This window comes from Ciconia boyciana, chromosome 9, assembly GCF_034638445.1.
Source record: "Ciconia boyciana chromosome 9, ASM3463844v1, whole genome shotgun sequence".
Lineage (NCBI taxonomy): Eukaryota > Metazoa > Chordata > Aves > Ciconiiformes > Ciconiidae > Ciconia > Ciconia boyciana.
This window is the reverse complement of record NC_132942.1, coordinates 22123537-22146790: the sequence shown is the minus strand read 5'-3', so window position 1 is coordinate 22146790 and position 23254 is coordinate 22123537. Positions and strand designations below refer to the sequence as shown.

General features: G+C 50.5%; 1 protein-coding gene and 1 long non-coding RNA gene across 2 annotated transcripts in view; both read left to right on the top strand.

Annotated features, from left to right (window-relative positions):
- Nucleotides 1-23254, top strand: part of NRG2 (neuregulin 2) — a 175421-nt gene that overhangs the window by 18071 nt on the left and 134096 nt on the right. The window lies entirely within an intron of this gene.
- On the top strand, nucleotides 2137-13752 carry LOC140656603 (uncharacterized). Its single transcript, XR_012044121.1, has 3 exons — nucleotides 2137-2212; nucleotides 13425-13552; nucleotides 13647-13752. It is a non-coding gene; the product is annotated as an uncharacterized lncRNA (long non-coding RNA).

Below are 23254 nucleotides of genomic sequence, written 5' to 3'. Positions count from 1 at the left end.
TGCTGGAGCTGAACTCATTACAGCAAATGCCCCAGTGAGATCCCCACTCCCATGCTGGTGGGGTGAGAAAAGGGAGTCGAAGCATCGGTTTAGGTCTGACCACTGCAAAACGTCCTCCTCTCTGACAGTCTGCTGAAAGGCAAGGCTAGTCTGAGGTCCTCTGTTCTGCTTCTTTCTTGCTGTCCCACTGGCAGTCACCCCAGGATGCTTCCCCACATCCTGGTTCATCCCAGGGAAACTTCACTCCAGATTTGCGTGTGTTGAGAGCTGCATCTGAGGGGCCATGTCCTTCCAGCAGCGTATGTGCCTGTGAGAGCCTGGCTGAGGAAACCCAGCCATGGTGGCCAAGCCATGGAGAGTGTGAGACCTCGGAGCTCTGACCTTAGGCTTTGCTCCGTGGGTTGGTGCTGTCACCCGAAGGAGGGTCTGGTGGGGAGAGCACATCCCAGCAGCCTGTCAGAGGGTTTTGTGGCAGCATGATCCCCAGTGCTGTGCCGTGGGGCTCTGCGAGTGTAGCAGGATGAAAGGTTCCCCAAGCCTGAATTCACCATGCATACGGTGGCTTTGAGGGTCAAGGCTGGAGCTGACTCATTTCCATGCCCCAGCAAGCAGGCCGCTCAGCAGCAGCACCTGGTGGCTTGCTCACCATAGTGCTTTGCATTGATGTCCACCGCACATACACAGGGGTCTGCCTATGGCTCTGGCTCTGGAGCCCAGCAGTGGGGCAAACCCCAATGCATGTCCTTCACATGACCATGCTGGAGCCATTTTGTGCCTGTGTGCCAGACTGACAGGCCAAGAGGGATGTACTCACTCCCATGTCCAACTGCTTTCTGAGCTCCTCCCCACTTTTATCCGGCTGCTGTGAGATGAAATCCAAAATACATCAGATAGATACTTTTTGAGAAACGCCCTGTACTTGTGAAGAAGCAGCTTTCTAGGGACTTTTCCCAGGGGGGTACTGCACTGGGAATGAAAGCCACTGGTACTCTGCCAGCATGTCCCACTCCTGCCCTTCCCTGCCCTGTCCCTTCCCTCAGAGCTGGGGGTGCAGGGTGCATGCCACTGAAAAGGGGAAGCGTCCTGGTGACTGGGCTACAAACCCCATGGCTAAGAGATGGCTCAGGCCCTGCTTACCACCTTCTGACAGGGTCCTCATTGCGTTTTCATGAATTTCAACTCTTTCCAGAGTTGAAAAGGGATTGGAGGTTAACCAGGGTTTAGAAGAATGCCAGTTCATCCCCGTCTCTCCTGCTGGCCTGTCTCACCTTGTGCACAAGGTCAGCCCCTGCGCACTCAACATATTAACCCCTAGTCAGGCAGCAAGCAGAATTTTAAAGTCATTTAGGCCTCAGATCAATCTTTCTGGGGAGGTTCAGGTCTCTTAGTCACAGTGAGGACTGATGGTATGGCACTGGCCTCATGAAGTGGGGAGAGTCTGAGGTAATTTCTTTCCCCAGGTGCCTTGCTGTGGATTTCCACCTGACCCTGCTTCTCTGGAGTTTCCATCCGAAAGACTGACAAGGAAAGGCTCAATTGTTTTGTTTTTATGGGCCATGGTTTGCAATCACATTGTTTTCCCACGTTCTTGGTGCAGGGGAGGGAGGGCTCATTCTGGAGTTCATTGGGGCTGTATTTGTTGCAGTAGGGAAAGCCCTGGCTAGTGTTACCTGTGGGTATCCCTGATTTACAACATGAGGTGGTAAAGTCCCAGCTGCAGCCTGTGGGCAAGATGTAACAACCTTGAGGCTTTGTGGGGGAGCTGTAGGTGGATGCAGCTATTCCTCTCCTCTCTGATCCCCTACATGGGTGTTCGCATCTGGGACCTGCCTTGGGGACACATCACACTGCAGTGGAAGCTGCAGCATAAGATGATGCGGGGGGCAGCCTTGGGATGCTCCTTCCTTGGAGCAGGGGCCTTGGGGAAGTAAGTGTGTGTATGTCCGTGTGTTTGTGCCAGAGGCTTCCTTTGGAGACAGAAATGATCAGTGCTGGAGACTGGGGGGAGGAAGAAATCCCAGCATCTTCCTACCCAGTAGCCAGCAAATAACCTCTTGGGACTGGTCGTTGCTAAGCACAGGGCTGGCCAATGAGTAAAGAGTGGTCCAGGCATGGGCTGGGACATCCTGGCTGGGACTTGCAGTTGTGTCTGGAGTGGACAAACCATGGCAAGGGAGAGCAATACACAGGAATGAGCATTTTGCACGCAGTGGTGAGTCCCGGCTGCCTGACGCAGAGCTGCATAGATTTGGCTCAGCCCTGCAAGGGGCTGTGTCCCTTAGCTTCTTGTTCCCCCAACCACTTGCTTCCCTGCTGTCCTTCTGGCCCCTTTGTACTCCAAGTGCCTCCATCCACTGGCCTCGTGTACCTTGAGCACTTGTTTTGCATGCTGCCTGTGCTTGCCAGGAAAGCTGTGTGTCCTGCCTCTCTGTTCTGCACCAGGCGGGGGTGAGGTGAGAACAAGTCAGTTCTCAGCAGGAAAAGCCCAACAACAACTGTCTCAATAAAATAGCAGTTTTAATAAGACAGAACAAGGAGTATATATAGTGAGTAAATCTCACGTCCCTTCAGATGCTGGGCACTCCACATTTGTGCAGCATCAGACAAACCCTGGATAGATTTCTCCCATGGCTCAGAGCAGATCCCATCCATGGAGAGAAGCTCTCCCTTTTGGTCATTTGAGCCATTATAGAATTTTCTTGCAAAAAAACAACTCTATTCCTAAAGGATGTTCTCACGAGATGTCCTTGCTGCACTGTTAAAGGCAAGGCCGCGCAGGTGGCGGAATCGCCGGGCCAAGTGGGAGCTGTCTGCGGGCTCCTCCGTTGCAATGAGCTGGCTGCGTTTTTCTTGTGGCCAAGGAATTTGTGCCGCACAGCCCAGCCTGAAAAGCACTCTGTAACTCCAGCATAGCCCAGCATAGCACGGGCGTGGGTGTACTCAGGTTACAGATGCATCCCTAACTCCTCGATGCACAGTGGTCTCCTGGTCAGGATCAATACACTCCTGCTGCTGAAGCACTCCTGAAATGTGGGGCACCTTCTTCCAAATATCCCCGGTCACCCCATTGGTGCAACTGGGTGCTCCAGGGTCCAGCCCAGTGTGATGCTGTGCTTGCCCATCACCAAACCTTCCTCCCCACATAGCTCAGGCTCATCCTGGCCTCAGCCTCAGCATGTGATCTGCTTCCAGCATAGCCCCTGAGGTCCCAAACCTCACTACCTGTGCTAGTGAGTGAGAAAGGGAGCTAGTCCGGCATCTTATCTGTTCTCATCAAACTGATTGTGCTGTCACCAAAACTTGGGCTGTGTCTCTGAATCTCTAACTCCTGGAGTCACAGGACTGCAAGGAATGACTGCAAGTACCACTATACATTTAAGGCTGTTCTTTGGTGCTGTTCCCCTGTCAGTGGAGAACGTGTGCTCCCATGGTTCTGGCAGAGACAGTGAGGGAGGTGGCTACAGCAGCAGTCTGGAGGAGGGAGCAATTTGGAGATAGATGAAGGGTTTGAGGTTTACTGTGTAATGAAACAGTTACCTCTGAATGGTTACAGCATAGGGGGCTGGAGCCATCTCTTATCACCTCCCATATAAACAACATCAGGTGTCCTTGGTGGAGCAGCCTCTCCTGCTGCTTGCTACTTTCCCCTGGTGGAAAGGATGGGCCCCCAGATCTGCCTGCAGATGCTGCATTGCAGGCTGGAGCCAGCACATGAAAGCCCTGAGACTGTTGGGTTGCTTTCAGCCTCCTGGGTGAGACATAGCGGGGGACTGGGAGCAGGTCGCATGTGGGTCTGAAAGATGTCACAAGAAGTAATTTTGACTCCCAAAGCAGGGGAGCATGGTGGCTGAGATAGGGTGGGAGACTAGCAAGGGGATGGGAAAAGAGCTGATATGGTTGGGAGAGAGCAGAGGAGGCTGATGCCATGGCAGCCTCCATGGTGGCCCCACTCCCAGCTTGTGATGGGTTCGGATTAGCCATGAAATCAGGGCAGGGGTGCAGGCATATGGGGAGAGGCCTGTCCACAGGCAGGGCCAGTCCTGCTCTGCCCTCACTCTGCCTGCGGTCCCTGCTCCACGGGGCTGTGCTAATCCTCGCTGGGCAAAGCAGGGATGGAGCTGCACTTTGATGGAGACAAGGAACGGTTTAGAGGCAATTAGAAGGGATTTATGATGGTGGAGGACATCACAGTAAGCATGGCTGGCCTGGCCCAGATCAGGGGCACTGGGCTGTACAGAAGGGCTTGCTGCCCAGGCAGGCACCAGAGGAGTTGCTATGATGGCGATGGGGCTGCTCATAAGGGTTTCTCTTAAAGCCCCAGTTCCCAGAGTTGTGGGACTGCACGTGAATCTTGGTTTCCTTGTAGAAGTTTTATGGTGACTGAGACGAGCCTGAGAATATGAATGAGCAAAGCTCATCCCACCAGGAGATGAGTGAAAATGTCCCAGCATTTATTTAGTATCTTTTCTCTGTGCTTGAAATCCACCCCCCAGCTTGAGGGTGTCCAGCTCTCAGTTCTGCACTAGTTTGGGTTAACAACAAGGAGAACCCCCAAAATTTCCCTGTTTGCAGGTCTCACCCAAGGTTTCTCCTAGTTAAAGCTTGCTTCCAGTTGTTAGACCATGGTATGGTTGCTTTGGGTACCAGTGTCCACCATTGGTAGCTCAGAGTCTGTTGCCCCAAGGCTTTGTTGTGCAGCACTGTTCTTCCTGGCTGGCTGGCTGGCTCCTCAGTGCTGACTGAGTGTGATGAGACAGCACAGGCTGCAGATGAACAGACTGCAGTCCAACATGCTGGGAATCTCTAGGGTCTCACAGACATCATCTGTTCCTCTTGACTTGCCTGGACAGGGGACCAAGGTTGATAGAGATGGTGCTGATCCCAGCTGCTGTGGTTGATAATGGTTATGGAAAACATCCTGCTGGCCTGGGCAGGTCCTTGGCTGTCATCGCCAGCTGTGTCTCTGCACCAGCAGCTGAGGCAAGTTGTTGGAGCAGTGTTGCTTCACAGCTCAGAAGATGCCAGGACATGGCAGTATCTGGCAAAACGCAGGCAGGCTTCTCTGAAGGAGCCAAGGACCTGGCGGGTGGGTGGGAGGCTGACAGCTTCTCCAGCTACCCTCAGCCTGCTGCAAAGAGACCACTTTCACCTTCCAGGGTAACAAACTCCCAGCCTGTCAGCAAGATGTTTCTGAGCTCCCTGTGGTGTCTGGCAGGACTCGCCCACTCAGAAATCACAGGGCTTGTTGGTCTTGGCAGGCAAGGATTTGGGATGCAGCTGGACTGTACCAGGGGGCTTGCACCCCAGTTGTGTAATGCAGAGGCACAAGCCGTGGGGTGGGTGTCCCATGTCCCAACTGCTGAGCAGTAGTGCACTGGCATAGTTTCCCTCATGCACAATAAGGGATAGAGTGGGGAAGGCTAGAAACCTGCCATCAAGTGGAAAACCTCTCGTTGCTGCTGTCTCTGGGGGGGGTCTGCAGTGAAAGCTCTGGCAAGGTGCTTGCCAGAGCTCTGCCTGGAGGTGGTTCTGTGCTCTGCTCTTAGCACTGGGAATCTCTCTGCTCTGCTTCCTGCTGCTTTTCAGGCAGCATCTTTGGGAGGAGATTGCAAGACAGGAGGGAAGAGGACAGGGGCAGCACCTGTGAGGAAGCAGCAGAGAGAGAGGTGTAGGAAAGCTGGTGGAGACGTGGTGGGGGAAAGAGATGTGAACCTTTGGTTATTTCATTTATGATAATGATTTCCTGTGATGCCACAGAAGGGTCAGCCAGGCAGTCTGAGTCTCGGTGTGGCTCACCTCAAGGTCATGAAGCAAAGGCTCCCTTGGAGGAAGGGCTGAAGCCAGTGCAGTCCTAATGTGCTTCTGGGCATCTTTGGCCGAGTCCAGTGCAAAGGAGCCTTTGCTTCCCCATGCAGGCTCCAGCAAAGACTTGTGTCCAGCACAGACAGCCTCTCACAAAGCTCCAAGGTGACAGAGCAATTTGTCAGTGGCTTTGTCAGATGCTGAGGCCTCGTTCCACTGAGTAAGGATTTTAGGCTGCAGCATGTATTCAGATACCCATTTAACCGCTGGCTCCAGCCAGCTGTTGTTTTCCTGCTGTTGGAGGATAGGGTGAGGGATGGAATGACCTGCATTTTATTGGAGCTACTTAATTTTTTAATGCTTTATTTGCTGGAGATAAAACAAACTGAGGCAGGAATTGGGCTGCTCAGATAGGCAGTTCTTGTTTCTCTTGCACACTACCTCTGTTGTGTGTCTGTAGCAAATGTGGTTCACAGTACTGTGGGACGATGGGGAAAACTTGGCTTTCCTGTCCCACCAGGTGCTGGACATCTGTTGCCATGGCTCATCTCAAAATCCCTCGGCTGCATTGCTATGAGATTGTTCTCTGGCACAGATACCAACATGCTGCCTGTGTCCATGCTATTGAACACAACCACTGAAAAAGGGTTACCTATAGAGAAAGGTTCTTAGTCATGCCAGCTCTTGAACTGTGACCAGGAGCTGTTTCATCCCAGATAAAACAGTGTCAAGGAGTCTGCAACAGCATGAGAGTGCAGATGCTTATATTATCCTCGTGCAGTTTCATATACTGGTATTGCTATATCTTAGTGTCTGGTTTTCAAGAGATCACAGCTAATAGAAGCAGCAAGACTCCCATGGTGCTCAGTGATGTAAATAATGAGCCTTAGGACTTGGATGAACATTTCTTTAGTGGTCACCCTTTGCTGTCCTATGATGCTTGTAACCCAGCAAAATCCCCAAACCCCAAAGGTATTCTTTTGGGAAGGCAGGGGCAGCCCATAGTAGGATGGCTGTCTCAGAAGGGGCATTTATAAAACTGTGCCCTTCTAATCCCGTCATAGGAGATGATGGGTGCTGGAAAGGAGCAACAGCCTCTCCCAGCACAAGTATTCTGGGCTTCCTGGGAGAGGTGTGGGAAGGCTGTGGAAACCTCAGGCTAAGTCTGCTCTCTGCCCTTCATGGCACATGGCTGCAGGAGGTCAGGAAGCCATGGCAGGTCAAGGTGCATGGAAGGGTTTTAATGAGATGGCTTCTCCATGGTGAGGGCTTTCAGAGTCCTTCCCTTCCAGAGGGTCTGGAGGAGGGAGAGCATCCCTGGGAGGGACCAAGCTCTGCCAATGGGCTCTGCAGGAGTGGTTTGCTGTGGTCAAGACAGAGCAGGGACCTAAAGCTGAGCTTGAGGGTGCTACAAACTGCCCTTGGGCAGGAGCTGGCTCTCCATTGCGTTCAATATGCTCTTTGGAGCTCACAACTGGAACATGCTGTCCTAGAAAACTGTGCATGTTAGTCCCAGAGTCTCCAAGGCCCTTGCTCCCATGTAGTGATATCCAGTCGCAGGAAAGTGGGACGGGAGAGACCTGGTGACAGCTCTGATGTGGCACCAGCTCTGCTGAGGAGGAAATGACAAGGTCTGCCAGCTCCCATACAGTTGCTTGTCTGAGCCTGGCGTGGCTTTTCCCCATGGGCTTGGAAAAACGTGGAGGGGAAACCAAGGTAGGGAGGATGAAGGCTGGTATCTCAAGCTGGGCCAAATGGCTTTTTTTTCTATGCTTAAAAATTTTTCAGATCCTAATTAAGGACTGATTAAGCAATTAGCATTGCCTGTGTCTTAATTAAGGTTAATAGGTAGCACCTGTTACTAATGGTGGGCCATGATGGTCTTTCAGAAGATGATCCATATCAGCTCTAATGATCCTATATCAGCTCTAACCTGCTCAGAGTGAAGATTGTTCTTGCCACAGTGTTGTGGAGAAATCTGCCTGAGATGAGATATTCACCACTTTGTGTTGAAAGGGACTCTCAGATTAAAATCATACCTGGCAACAATAATACCCTTGCATTTGTTTCTAATAGCACAGCTGATGAGGTGAAGTCAGGGAATATTTAGAAACCAAGTGCACTTGTCCTTGTTTTTATTCAACCCTGTGGTACTCCCTCATCTCCCCAGTTCGGAGGAGGTGAGAGAAGCTGTCAGATTTGGTGCTGCCCCTTAGTTTCCTGATGGTTCCTGGCTCCTGTGTGGCCAGCTCTCCCTGTCGGAGCTGTCTTGCTCTTGCAGAGCCTGGCTGGGCATGCTGGTGCGGGATCTCCTGAGGCCCCAGTTGCATCTAGGAAACCGGTCTGGGATGCAGAAGCAGTCTGGGAACAAGTCTGGGACCTCCTACCTGTCCTGTTCTTATTCTGCAAGCTGAAACAACCAGGATACATTTCATTTGTGGTAAAAATATACACCTCTAACTCCTTTGATTATTAAAGGATTGTTTAAGTTTTACAAATGCATGGGAAATAGAAGCAGCTCTTCTGCAATTTGGATGGTGTATTTGTGCACACTACTGTTCATTCCATTACTTTTAGCCCAACTCTACTTTGGCAGAGCTGACACCAAGAAACCAATGGTTTTTTTGGTTTGCCACAGGAAATGGCTGGACACACAGCTGTTTGCTTTGTGGTCGTGCCTGTGTAGACACTCATGTGCAGACCCCATAAATATAAATATATATATTAATAATCATAAGCAATGTCTTCAGGGAAAGGTGCTGATACTTTCTCTTCTAAAACTACATTTTCTGCTTCTTGTGTGATTTCAAAGAATTTCCCATGGGATTGTTTTCCAGGGGTGGGGAAGCCAATGATGGGCAACTATCACTGCGCAGTGTTGTCAAGAGCTTGGTGCAACTTCCAGTTGATTTCTTGTGCACCTGCCATGCAAAGTGGTCTTGATCTCCAGGCTGCAGAGATATGCCATGCAGGGATGCTGATGAGTGGCTCGATAAAAGACAGTGTTCAAATAAGTTGTAAAAGCAGTGGGTCTGGACACAGGCCTGGAGGCTTGCAAAGGCTCTGCCATAGCACAAAATTTCCATTTTGCAGACCAGTTCTGTAGCCCTCCTGATCCCCACTTTCACCCAGATGCATGGAGGCTCCTTATGCTTTAAGCTGCTGAGATAAGGAACCTTGTTAAAAGCTAGCTGTATCCTCTTACATGAACACCAATGCTGGGAATTTTATGAGATCATGGAGGATTCAGAATGACCAACTGAGAGAAGTGATGAGCTGTGCCCTGGGATGGGGATGTACAGGGAGAAAGCGCTGGAGGGACCTGAAAAGGCAGCACATCTTACAAGGGACTGCCCCATACCTCCGTGGAAGCAGTCCTGTGAGAGGTGCTGGGAGATTTTGGATGGCATTCAAAATCTCCCTGCAGGTGAGAGATTGCTCCCTAAACTTATGTTCAGGGGGGTAAATAATCTGCAAATATCTGGAGGGCTCCAGTTCAACCTCCCACTCATAGTTGCCTGGTGCAAGGTGCAGCATCAAATGTAACTCAGGAGATGCTGGAGCAGGTCCTGGGCTGGGGAGGTTGATGAAGACATTCACACTGGTAGCCATAGTTGTAGTGTTCATGCAAAGTCATTTGTACAACCTGAGGATTTGGTCTGTTAAATCAGGGGAGACTTTGGGCATGAAGTAATGGCAAGTTCTGATCTGGGCAAAGCATTTCACAGACACAAGCTGAGCTTTGGGATAGGGATCCAAAGGCAGAAGCTGCCAGGGCTGGAAGCGTATTGAGGTGTGGGGTGGTGATGGTGCTAATGAGGCTGTTGCTGGAGACACCCTATCTTCTCCACTAGGATGGAAGAGGGTTTGGAGATACATGTGTCTGGCGGTCCTGCATGCCTAATTTCTGCCTCTCAACAGCAGCTTTAACACCCAAGCTGGAATAAGGATGCTGAACTCCTGCTAGGTCCATGTGAGAAGACACACTGCTTAGCTCCAGCATGCTGACAGGAGGGTAAATCCAGGGCCCTAGCAGACTTGCACACTTGGGAGGCACAATCCCTCACCAGTGCCTCTTGTAGGGCATCTGCTGGGTCTTTCACAGAGGCCTTGAAGGAGAGGGATCAAAAGGTCTCAGCTATCTGAAACTGTTTGGTCTGATCCTGGTGCCCTGTTCCAGACCTGTCCTGGGGAATGGGCTCCATCCTCATTTCCCCTCCCTTCTGGCAGACCCTCTCAGCCAGAGCTCCCCTGCTGTAGCTGCTCAGCACAGTCAGGAATTGCCTGGGTGGCAAGCAGCTGGATGCGGCAGCGTTCCCTGCCCTTTGCCTGCCTAGAGTTGCCAGACACCGAGCAGATGGTTTCATCCATGCCCAGACAAGACTCTGTCTACAGGGCTGACATGGGAGGCAGAAGAGATGTGTGAACAGCTACACATTCCCTCTGTCATTGCCTGCTTTCCCACTGCTGTGCTGTGGCCAGTTAAGACTTCTGAGGAGTAAAGAGAGGGGTCAACATGTGGGATGGCTGGGCACACAGAGCCCTTTTGCTGAGTCCAGGTCTGTGGAGGCCAAGCACTGGCAGAGGAAGAAGAGGACTCAGCTGTTGTGTATAATGGGGACTCTTTTTGCAGGGGTTGCCAGTTACACACTGACTGTGGTGTTTGCCAGCTCCCGAGGGAGGAAGCAATCTGTGTCATCTCACAGCAGACTTCCTTAAATCTCGGCCTGATTAAGTGGTGGCAGTATGGGCTGCCCAATAATGAAAGAGCCTTCCCCAAAAAGGGACGATTGTTCGTGCAGAAATAGCCTGTTAACCGTTTGCATTGCCATGCAGTCAGAGGCCGGTAGCACACAAAATCACCAGATTCTGACTCCAGTTGAGTAGGAATCTGGAGATGAATAGTGTCCATCAGCTACTGGTGTTGGCTGGGGTACAGACTGAGTCTGTTGGCCATACACCTGTGAAAGCTGCATTTGAATGCTCTAGGTTTTTTTTCAACCTGAAGATATCTGAGGGATTTTGGGTATATCCACTCAGCTTTTGACCTCTTGTCTGTCCTTGAAAAAGCAGTATTTGTGCTTTTCATGGTGAGGCTATGGGCTAAAATACCCATGGAGTGCACGGAGAGATGCTGAGGCTTGCAAGGTGGCATTGCTATAGAAAGAGGAGGTGGTGTGGTACCTTCTTGGAACAGTCTCTCCTGGATTTATGTGCTAGATTTTAGACACATTTGTGAATGTGGCCAGTGGTTTTCCATCAGCACATTTGCTGAGAGCTGTATCAGAGTAGGTCTGGAAAGGGAGTTTGATACTCAGACATCTGATGAAAAATTGCTGTATGTAGTTATGTCAGAGTTGTTTATTCATAGCATAGAGATAAAAGCTTTTTTGATAGAGTGCAGTCAGCTTGTGGCTGTTGTTTTTCCTAGTTTCTTGTGTATTTTAGGGATCTAATTAATTATAGGGAGTGACTGATGCTCAGAAAAAATACAGTTCAAGCTGAGCTGCAGTTTTCTTCATGTTTCTTTACTCATACCCAGAAAGTAGTGAGCTGGGGCCTACCTTGGTAGCAGGTCCTCAGTATTAAACAGGCAAGAATAAAGTCAACTGCAAGTTTACTGAGGTAATGTGTTTGTGCAAACATTGGTGCTTCTTTGATTTGTGGAGCAGAGAGGTATTGAGGTAGTGTGAAGGCCAGCATTTATCCTTTTTGGCTGGTGGTCACTATGTAGAAGACACAAATTAAGAGTTGTCTGCTGGGATCCCCTGGAGATGTGACAAGCTTGCGGCATGTTGGTTTGGAGGACATCAGCCTCGGGTTTTGCTACTCTGCTGCCCATCTGGAGTTGGTCTACTCTTTGTCTGCAGGTTCCCAGTACTGCAGAGAAAAAGGTGGGACAGCCTAGCACACTGCTTGTTTCAGTATGCTGGTTAGAAGTAACATTAAACTTGGAGATATTTATATGCAAATTCTCTTTGAAAAGCTTTCAAGGAGGCCTTGCCATCCTTTATAGATGAGATATGTAGAGATTGCTCACTCACTGTTGAAAGGCAGGAGTCAGAATGTGTCGTAACCTCTTGAGCAGCGCTGTTAGACATCACAGGGCAACTACAATCTCCAGCTTGGGAGGTGGGCTGAGGAGCAGTTTGCAGGCAGCTGGGAAGGCACTGTCAGGGGTGGGATCACTCTGTACTCACCTCATTTCTTGTGGTCTTTACCAGGTTGCCTGCCACTGCTGCGGAAGAGCACTAGTCTTGGCAGACTGTTGGTCTGACCCAGTACAACTTGTACCATGGGCCAGGTACAGATGCCCGAGCTTCCTCCAGGGGTGGGAACAGAGCTTCAGCATCTGCTACGAAGGGAATTTGTTCTATGAGCAGTCCCTGACTCCCATGCCACATGATGAAGAGTGGCTTAAGTCCACAGTGCTTGGGGATGACCACTTCCAGGTCTCTTCTGGCCCCCTTGTAGTGCTCACTGGCTCTGAGACACCATCAGTAATTGCTGGGGTTTCAGCAGTCCCAGATTCCTGTGATCTCAAAGATGTATGACAGCCCAAGCATGATCCATCACGTGCAGTGATCCATCACCTAGGAGAGGCCGAACTGATCTCCTCCAAACTACAGCCCATGTGCAAAAAGCTGTACCTAAAGTGTGGGTGGACAGTCAGAGACTGGGACCTGGGAGCAAGACAGGGAGCAAAGCTGTTGGGCAGTGCAGGCATACCCAGAAGGAGCTTAGCAATGCCTCAGTACCCTCCAAAGACGTTTGTTTGAGCCTTCCTTCCTGTCCATCCCAGCTATTCCTCTTACCTCCCTGATGAGCATTGCCCTGGGCTGCCTGGACAAGCAGGTCTGAGGAGACCTCGGTTTCCATGGAGGGGTCTAGTTTGAGACCCGAAACTTATTTTGATGTAGGGTCTAGGACCTAGAGCCACTGTCTGGCAGGGGGGAAACTCCTTCTCCTCTCGAGTCATGTTGGGGTTACCTGTTTCATTCCCCAAGACCATTAAAGCCTCTCTAGAACCAGATGGCAGATGTTAACACCTTTCTTGGGATTTAGATGATGACATGTCATGCTGAGGGACCCTTTCCTATGCAGATGCCAGCTGTCACATTCAAGCATGGGGGGGCCAGCCCTCAGAGTTTTTCCTGAGGGAAGCAGGGCTTGCCTGAGTGTGCAGCACTGAAGGCCAGCTGGTCTACCTGGCCTGCAGGTAGTGTAAAGCCACTCTGGCCTCACATTGTGTTTCACATCATTCTCTCTGCCTTGGGGACAGGCCATGTACCAGCAGGGGCTTGATTGCTGTGAACATTTGGGCTGTTCAGAATCTGATGGGTCTGACTATCCCTGGGCTCTTCTAGGATCTGATAATCCCACCCCAAACACACCTTTCTCCAGTCTTCTCCCCTCTCCTAGGAACAGTGTTAGCCCTGCTATGTTCATGTCTCTCCCAGTCTCCTCCTTCCTTCCCCACAATGTACTGACCATCATCACCTGCGCCGAGCCTAGCTCACCTCACTGCCTGTCCAAATCTCTCTGCAGCTCATCACCACCAGTGTGTCCTGACAGGTTGGCAAAATTTGCAAAATGAAAATGTCTTCTACTACATTTTTCAGTTTTGCCACCAAAATTTGACAGAGCCAAGAGCCTGAAGCTGCTTCTGCTGCCCTGCGTGTGCTCGGTGACCTGGAGAGGACCTAGCCAAGTCTCTCCTTAGCAGTTCCCAAGCTATTCTTTCTCTCATGTAAGTGCTCCTAAAATAATGATCTGATCCTGAGCAGCTGGAAAGGTTCAGCTTTGAGACTGATGTTTGACCCCATCTCTTTCGTTTCTTTCAGCCTGTGCTGCTCTGGGAGGAGAGGGCAGCTCTTGGAGGACACTAGTTGGAGGAAGCCTGTTGGACCACCACACTTTACTTGACTACTCCGATCCCACATTCTGCTGTTTTTAAAATAGTCAGCTGGGACGTGTGAGAGCAGAGGAGGTGAGTTCATGGGAAGAGGATAGCCTTCAGTTTAAGTGATTGGGGACTAGCTGGTGTTTCATTGGGATCCTGCAGGTTTTTTGCTGTAGGTGAGAAGGGGCTGTCCTAGGGAACAGGGGCTCAGGAGTGTGTGACCCCATGGGGATGTCATTTGCCTTTCAGGACATACATGAGCTGCTCATCTGGTGACTTGGCTTGTACTGGGTTCATGTTTGGAGAGATGTGCCCAATCTGTTAGCTTGCCTAGGCCCTGGATTGTACCGAAAGCCTTCTTAATGATAGGACTTTTTGTTAGCTCCTTCCCTCCTGTTGCCTTGAACTCTGTGGCCATCTCTTTTCAAACATATTTCCTCTCTCCCCATTTCTAGGCTTGTCTCCTGTATTACTGCAGATCTGTTTGGGATTCAGCCTAGCTGAGATTATCACTGTGATGGGCCTGATTTTCTAGCCTCACCCTTTGACTTGATCTCAGGGTGGATCATGAGGATAATAGAGCATCTTGCAGCTGATTTAATTTTTGCAGGGATTTGAGTTCCCTGGAAAAACTCCCTAGAGAGATGCTCAGCTTAATCATGATTAAGGCCAATAAAAATTTGGTAGCTGATCCTCTGAGCAAAGAGGGGCTGTGTTTGATCAGTAGGTGAACCTGGGGCATCTACTGGGAACTACTAGTTTTTTTGGCCTTACTTGTTCTGTTTTCACTGCCTGGGCTGTACTACGCTGGGCAGACCTGCTGGGTGACACACCAGTCAGTATTCATGAAGGTGCCTTTATCTGGAGAAGGCTCCATCTGTTCCACAAGGTGTCATGGTTTTCTCTTTAATCTAGGGATTGTTTTCAGGCTGATGATGTGTAAGGAAGGAAGAGACTGAGGATGCAGATGGAATGGAAGAAAATGCCAAGTGATTAAACAGTTGTAGATGAGTGGAGATACAGCTTAAGAGACTGATGGTCGCCTGCTGGGTGGAGAGATGGAAGGAAAGATTGCATTCACATGCACCAGTATTGCAGATCCACTCCCTGCTCCGCCCCACGTTAAATTGCATTTGTTACTGTTCTTAGCCTTCCCATGTGTAAACTTTCACACCGCTCTGTACTGCACCTTTATGGCCCATCTGCCATTTCCATCTCCCAGAACCTCTGGTCTGTTTTTGCGGGAGAAAGTCTATAAAATAAAACTTGTGCAATCACACAAGCGGTTTGCTGTGCCAGTGTTTTCTTTGGCTGATGTGTCTGCGGTGCATTCTTGTATATGCATGACTGTGTGTGTCAGAGTTAATGTACACAGATGGAGGGTAATTCGCAGGTAGCTATGCAGATAAAAAATGCATCGAGCATCAGTGTGTGCCTCAAATGTGTGTGCCTTTTTGGGGGTCTTTCTTGAAACATCCTCTTATGAGAGTGGCTCTAATGCTTTCTGGACACTGCAGCTCATGGGCAGAAGCTATGGATCTCTGACCAGGTCTCTGTGCTCACCCGGTGCAGGATGGAAACCCAATAACTTGACAGGACTGTACTTGATGTCATTAACAAACTGCACCTGGAGTAAATTCCTCTGTCCCTCCCATGACAGTGCTTTATACAATCTCCAGGGCCCAGGATGAGCAAGTGTGGGAGGAGAGCTAGCAGGACACACTGGCCTGCTGTAGGGCAGTGTGGCAGTGTGTGTGATTGGGGTGGTTGGGAGGTCTAGCACGGTGGTGGGAGAGGCTGGCCTGGCTGGGGAAGGTCTGCTGTGCCCAACAGCACCCAGGTCTCGGGGATGGGTGGCCCCTGAGCGTCTCCTGTCCCCCACTAGGTGGCACTGGGAGCCCTGCTTATGGTGTCCCTGTCCCCCAGCCACAGAGCCTGGCCTGCCCCTGCACCCTTCCTCTGCCAGGACAGTACCCATGGCTCTCCTGGGTAGGGAGCAGGGCACAGAGGGCCCACTGCACACCAGCCCTTTTCCACTGGGAGCTGGTGTGTCATTTGGGAGCTGGCGTCTCACACATGCTGCCTGTTGTCCTAGGAACTAGCGCTTCACGCATGTTATGCCAGTAGCCTGTGCCTCACACACTGACCCGGCCACACTAGGAGTCATTGCATGGCATGTGTCTCACTGGGACTTGATGCACTGTGAGTGTCCTGGCAGGAGTCAGTGCATCGCATGTGTCCTGCTGAGAGTCAGTGCATTGCACATCTCACTGGGAGCTGGTGCATCATGTGTGTTGCACTGGAAGTCGCTGCACTGCACATCTCCTGCTGGGAGTTAGTGCATCACAAGTGTCCTGCTGGGAGCTGGTGCATCACTGGCAGGCCTTGCCCTGCTGGGAGTTGGTGCATTCCGTGTGTCCTGATGGGAGTCAACGCAGCATGCACACTCTGGTGAGAGTCTGCCTGTCACATATTGGCTCTGCCTTGCTGGGATTTAGTGTGTTTTGCACGTATTCTGCTGGTAGCTGGTACCTTGCACACTGGGTCTGCCCTGCTAGGAGTTGTGTTGCCTGTGTCCTACTGGGAGTTGGTGTGTCAGGTGTGCCCAACTGAGAGTCTTGGCACTGCATGTATCCTGCTGGGAATCGGTCAGTCCCTTGTGCCCTACTGGGAGCTGGTGCATCTTATGGGGCTCAGCCCCACTGAGAGCCAGCGCATCACAAGTGTCCTGCTGCGGGTCAGTTCCTCACATGCATCCTGCTGGCAGTCAGGGCATCAGCTGGGAGCTGGTGCATCACACGTTAGCCCTGTCTGGCTGGGAGTTAGTATGTCACATGTGTCCTGCTGGGAGTTAATGGGTCTGACGTGTCCTAGAAGTGTGTGCGTTGCCCTCCAGACCTTCCGTGCTAGGAGCCAGTGCAGTGTACACTGACCATTCCTCATGAGAAGTCAGTGAGTCTCACATGTCCTGCTGGGAGCTGGTGCATCACAGATGTGCTAGGACTCTGTTTCTTGCTCTCCTGCTCTGCCTTGGTAGGAGTCAGCATGTCACATGCTGGCTCTGTCACTATAGCAGCCAGTCTGTTGCACAGTGTCCCCTCCTCTCTGTGCCAGTCTGTTGCACAGCAGCCCATGCCCCTGGTTTGGTCTCCTCTCACCCAGTCCAGCAGACATGATCTCCTGCTTCCATGACGAGGATCAAGGACACCTGGCCACAGCTTGCTCTGCTGAAGACTTCCTGTCTGCAGTGGACACAGGGATGCCATGGCACTGTGATTATTTTAATTAATTTATTTTAAATATCTGTAGTGCTGAGAATTAAATGGCATTCAATAAGCACACCCAGTATCCCTGCCATCCTCTGCCGCTGTTCCCAGGAGCAGTAGCAGGTGACAGATGTCTCTCCATGTCTGTTTTGGTGCCGGTGTTGCTGTCTGTTTGTATCTCTCCCACTCGCTGTGCCTTGACAGCCTTGCTATCTCAGCACTGCCTGTTGCATCCCGCAGTGGCTGGAGCTTCCCCAGCCTTCGGAGATCCTCTTTGACTCCACTGCTGGGCCCAGCACCCTGCCCTGCAGAGGCTGTGGTGGCAGGTGAGGGAATGGCTGTCGGTAGCACGGCTGGGTTCAAAGCTGCTGGTCTCTGCCTTGTCGCTTCAGAGGGGGGGTGTGCAGCGAAGCAGGGGTCCTGGCCATGAGGAAAGGAGGGACAGCCTCAGTGGGACAGACCCTCTCCACTCAGGATCGCTTGCAGCACTAAGTGGGGTTTTGTGGTAGCTGCTTCCTCCCCGCGTGTGCGCCGTTCCAACACAAGACATGCAGGCATCCTGCACTTCTCCTACAGCTCCCCAGGCTCCATGGCTTTCTCTGAGGGCTGCAGAGCGTTTCCTCAGGCTCCATGGCTTCCCTCGGGCTCCATACCCTTCCCCCAGGTCCCATGGCCTTCTCTCAAGCTCCATGCCCTTCTCTCAGGCTCCACACCCTTCCCTCGGGCTCCCTGCCCTTCCCTCAGGGTCCATGGCCTTCCTTGGGCTCCATGGCTTCCCTCAGGCCTCACAGCTTCTTTCAGGCTCCATGCTTTTTCCTCATGCTCCATGCCCTTCCCTCAGGCCCCATGGCTTCCCTCAGGGCCCTCCCCCAGGTTCCATGACCTTCCCTCAGGCTCCATAGCCTTCCTCGGGCCCCATGGCTTCCCTCAGGGCTGTGAGGACTTCCCACTGATTCCCGTTGCCAGCTCCTCATTGCTGTGGCCTGTGTCCCCCAGGGAGCCTCCACACCCCCATGCCTGCTCACTCTACACCTCTAAATCTTCCCTCTTCTCCATGTCCAGGCCTGTGCTACTCTTGGTGCCTTTATGATTATCCTGCCTGTCCCCCAGCACCCTGGCTGGTGGCTGTTTTTCTGGGGGATGTGGGAATAAGGCTGCCATCATGTGGGTGGCATTGCAGAGGGAGATGCTTGGGGGAAGGACAATGCCATGGGGACTTTGGGAGAGTTCAGCTATTCTGTGGTTCTGGGATTCTTTGGTATAAGGCAGATGATAACGTGAATTGAAGCAGCCAGCATTGCCGAGTTGGTGAGTGCTGGCAGCAGTTATGTGAAGCTTCCCTCCTTCCCCCTCACCCTGAGCAGCCATGGTGTGGGCAAGATAGGGGCTCAAGCCCTGTTACTATGGCTCTCCCCCTTCAGAGACACTTTCTCAGGCTCCTTGCAAATTCAGGAAGAGGTGTCAGTGCTTTGGGGCCATTCCTAGACTTTCTGGAACTGGAAGGAGAGAAAAAAAAGAGAAAAATCTCATTTTTATCCTGCTGGTGCTTGTCATTTGACTGCAGTTTGGTGTGGCTGTGTGATGGGGCCGATGGGACAGAGGGGACAGTGGTTCCTCCCAGGGATCCTGGCAAGCCTTTCTGATAAAGTCCAAGCATGAGTCTTTGCCATACAGGCACGTGCAGGGACTGAAGAGCTAATCCTGGAGCACAGAGTCATCCAGGGTTAGGACCTTGCATGATCATGGGCTAGGGAATGCCAGCACCGTGCCTGCCTGCATCTCGCCTTGCCAGCGAGTTGCTGTGTGACTGTCATCCCAGTGCCTGCATCTTCCTCTCTGTGGGTTGGTGCTAGCCTGGGCTCTGGTGTGAGTGAGAATGAAGAGCAAGTATGTTACTGTTTCCCATGCAGGGGAAAGTCAGTTGCATGCTTCGGGTCAGTGTTTGCAAGGACATGACCTAGAGCTGGTGAAAGGGACTGGCAGCATGTGCAGGCAGTTAGGTACACCTGTGTGCACCAGCCAGCCCTGGAAGGGGCTGCCAGACTTTGCTTCTCCACACATGGCTGAGTTCCTGGGCCAGGGGAGTTTGGTACCTCAGCAGGTTATTTGCTTGCAATGGGAGAGACAAGTAAACCAAGAAACTGGATGTTGTGGTTTCACCCCGATAGGCAGCTCAGTACCACCAGCCGCTCGATCACTCTCCCACAGTGGGATGGGAGAGAGAAGGGTACAAGAGTGATAACTTGTGCGTTGAGATAAAGACAATATAATAGGTAAAGCAAAAGCTGCATGCGCAAGCAAGGCAAAATAAGGTATACGTTCACTCCTTCCCATCAGCAGGTGTTTAGCCCTTGCCAGGAAAGCAGGGCTCCATGACACATAATGGTGACTTGGGAAAACAAATGCCCTAACTGCAAACGTCACCCCTTTCTTCCTCTTCCTCCAGTTTTTCATTGGTGAGCATGGCATCATATGATATGGAATGTCCCCCCCTATGGAATGTCAGTTGGGGTCAGCTGTCCTGGCTGTGTCCCCTGCCAAATTCTTGTGCACCCCCAGCCTGCTTGCTAATGGGGTGGTGTGAGAAACAGAAAAGGCCTTGACACTGTGTAAGTACTGTTCAGCAATAATTAAAACATCCCTATGTTATCAAAACTGTTTTCATCACAAATCCAAAACATAGTCCCATACTAGCTACTATGAAGAAAATTAATTTTATCCCAGCCCAAACCAGTACACTGGGGAATTTCAAGAAATAAATGACCCCCCTCCTCTTCAGCTATCTGTTTATGTTTCTTCTTGATTGGAAACAAATATGAAGGAATTGTGCAGAGCTGTTATGCTGCCTGCATCAGGATGTGCAGAAGTGAAGTGGTCGCAGTCTCTCTGTGTACATGCTACTTCTGTTCAGCTGGAGTTCTGGGTCTTCTTCTGTGCTACCTGATGGTCTAGAATTAGTAGAAAGGCAACAATTATGTTAACTTCAATCTCCCTTTATTTGTTTTCTTTGCCCAGCGCAGTTTGCTTTTATCCGTGAAGCTGTAATACCCATTTTTGTTTCTAGCTTACAGTGACTAGACCTGGGTTTAACAACCTTCTGCTGTCCCTGGAATGAATACAGGAGCTGAAATGCTGGTTTGAGCTATGGCTGTTCTCTATTGCATAGCTGCTTTTAATTCCTGAACTTGCTTTTATTTGATCAATGAGTGCCAACTGCAGAGTGCATGTGATGACCCTGCTCAGGTGACCGCGGCCTCCCAGTGCTTTTACCTTGAGGTCACTCTCAGATCAGACTAGATTTTAACTGAGGACTGGTAAAGCTCTGCAGATCCTGTTAGCAGCCTCTTGAGCTTGGTGAGACCTGTGCTTGCAGAGCAGCAGCCTCAGAGAGAGCAGCTAAGGTAGGTTCGGAGACGCCAAAGGCATGAGAGAAAGACTATGGATGCCAGAGAGTGGGTCTCTGTAAAAATGTTGTCTATTGTGCCTAAAAACTATTGCAGTGGTGCTGCAAGTTGGGAACAGACTGCTTAAATGTGCTCAGGTTGTCACTAGAGGGAGCAGCATGTGATTTTTTCTTAATCTTGAAAAAATGACATGATGCAGAGACCCAGCTGGTGGAGCGGTTTGGCAGGAAGGATGTAGGAGAGATGCTGCAGTCTCTTTGGCTTCATAAACACAGATGTTTCTCTAGCTGCAAGGGAATCTCTTGTCCTGCTCAGCCAGCAAGGTCTGGGGGGAGAAGGAGGAGCTAAGCACCTTAAAAAGGTCAGTTTGCTAAGCAGGAATCACTTTCTTTACTCTCCTTTTGACTCTTGGAAGTGCAAAGTTTTGAAGGTGACCAGGGCCCTGCCAAGTGCAGGCACTGTATGCTCTGCGGGGGAGATGGCTGGAACGAGAGAGATGTTGGATTTATTCAGCTTTGCTGCTACTGCAAATTAACTGGGCTTGCTCTGTCTGTAAGGGGCCTGGTTTGACACATGCAGCTGCTGGAGATCTCCTTCAAGAGCTCTCTGTTATCCAGATTCTGGTACCATTGCCACTTGCATTGTGCCATGCTGTGCTGCAGCGGACCCATTCAGAAGTACCCTTCCAGGCGTAGAATCTAAATACAAGATGAGGAGCAAAGGAATAGAGACAATGCAAGGAAACAGAGACCATAATGGTATCCTGCCTTGCCTTGAATTGGATAATTCCCCTATGACTAGTTGGTGGGCAGTGGATTACTCAGTGGGAGGAAAGGGGTCTGGAGTCAGTCCTGTGAACTTCGTTCCCTCATTTGTAAAATGATGTTGTGAACATCTGGCTCACACATGGAGCATGACACTTGGCTCACAGAGGCATATAAATGTTTTCAGATCCTTGAATGGCTGTTGCTGAAATGCGAAGGATCATCATTAATGAAGTCTGCAATAATACTGACAAAGCATTTGTGTTTGCTGCAGTTTGTAACTATGTTCTAACACTTGTTAACGAATGCTATTGTGGGTTGCAATGTGACCAAGGAACACTTGAGGACAAACATGACCAAGTGGTTGTTCCTGGTTTGTGCTACTATTTGTCACTGCAGGTGTTGAAACATATCACGTTGTGCAGCAAGGCTTTAAATGAGTGAATAGGGTAAGAGGGGAGACTTAGCTACTGCTACTTCCTTTGTGCTTTTTCCATCTGCCCCACTTACATAGCAAACACAGGCAAATGCCACAGTAGGCTAATATAAGAAGATCTGTTGCGATGGGGAGCTGAATATCCATATGACATCAGAAAAATCTAGCTGGTGGGTTGGAGGTTGGTTTTAGACAACATGGCTTGGAGTAACGAAGCTATTTCCCATCAAGAGACCTAGGTGATGGCCTGAAGAAGAAGCAAATGTTCATACATAAGCCAAAGTTCAAGGGATAGAACTGAGATTAATCAAGCAAAGTCCTGCATGGATGAGCAAGGAGCTCATAACTGAACTCAGACATATAAAGGAGGCATACAAGAGGTGGAAGCAGGGGCGGGTGACCTAGGAGTATAGAGTTGCTGTCTGATCTTGCAGGGATAGGGTGACCTGGAGTTGAATCTGGTGAGGAGTGTGAAGGGTGACAAGAAAGGATTCTGCAAGTACATAAACAGCAAAAGGAAGACTAGGGAAAATGCGGACCTGCTGCTGAGAGGTGCCAGGGACCTGGTAACAAAAGACATGGAAAAGGCTGAGGTACTCAATGCCTTCTTTGCTTTAGTCTTTACTGGTAAGACCATCCTTCAGCAATCCCAAACCCCTGACATGAGGTGAAAAGTCTGGAGCAAGGAAGACTTACCCTCAGGTTAGGGAGTACTTAAGCACACTGGACCCGTGAGTGCTCAAGAGATTGGAGCATCTCTCATATGAGGAGAGGCTGAGAAGCTGAAACTGTTCAGCCTGGAGAAGAGAAAGGCTCAGGTGGGCCTTATCCATGTGTATAAATACCTAACGGGAAGGAATGAAGAAAAGGGAGCTAGACTCTTCTCAGTAGTGTCCAGTGACAGGACCAGAGGCAAAGGGCACACAGGAAGTTCCATCTGAACAAAAAACCCCTTTTCTACTGTGAGAGTGGTCAAATACTGGCACAGGTTGCCCAGAGAGGATGTGGAGTCTTTATCTGTGGACATACTCAAAACCCAAGGGACTCATGCCCCCTCCTCCCCATGCCCATCAGTGGGCATGGACTCATGTACAGGCTGTGACCCACAATACCTTCTAGATCCTTCTCTGCCCCTTCTCTGCCTGTGGGACTGACTGCCCTGCTGAGGACTGGCATGGTGTATTGACACTGACTCAGTTGTTTCTTATTTCTTTTCTGAGTGCATCTCCCAAGTTCTTGAGACTGGTTTGAATCCAAAGCCTGTCCTGTGACATACTGGCAGCCTCTTCTGTGCTGGCATCATCTGCATGATGAATAAAGCTGCTTCCTTTTCTGTTATCTGGCTGTAAATAGGCTAATTAGGATCGACCCAAACCCCACCTCTGTGAATCCTCACTTGATGCATCTTCCATCAGACAGTAAGCCATTTATGACTACTCTTTGAATATGTTTTTCGTAGATGTTCTCCCATCATATTGCGATTTGAACCTCCCTTACCTTGCTTAGGAGACTATCACCAAACAAATATCAAGTCTTACTAACATCAAGAAGTGATAACTGTTGTTTTTCCTCATCTACAAAGTTTGTTTGCCTGGGTGTCCAAGGAAGCTGGCTTGGTCTGAAGAGGTTGTGTTAGTTCCTGTACCCTTCCTTGCTTGCCTCTAGTGCTTACGGTAATG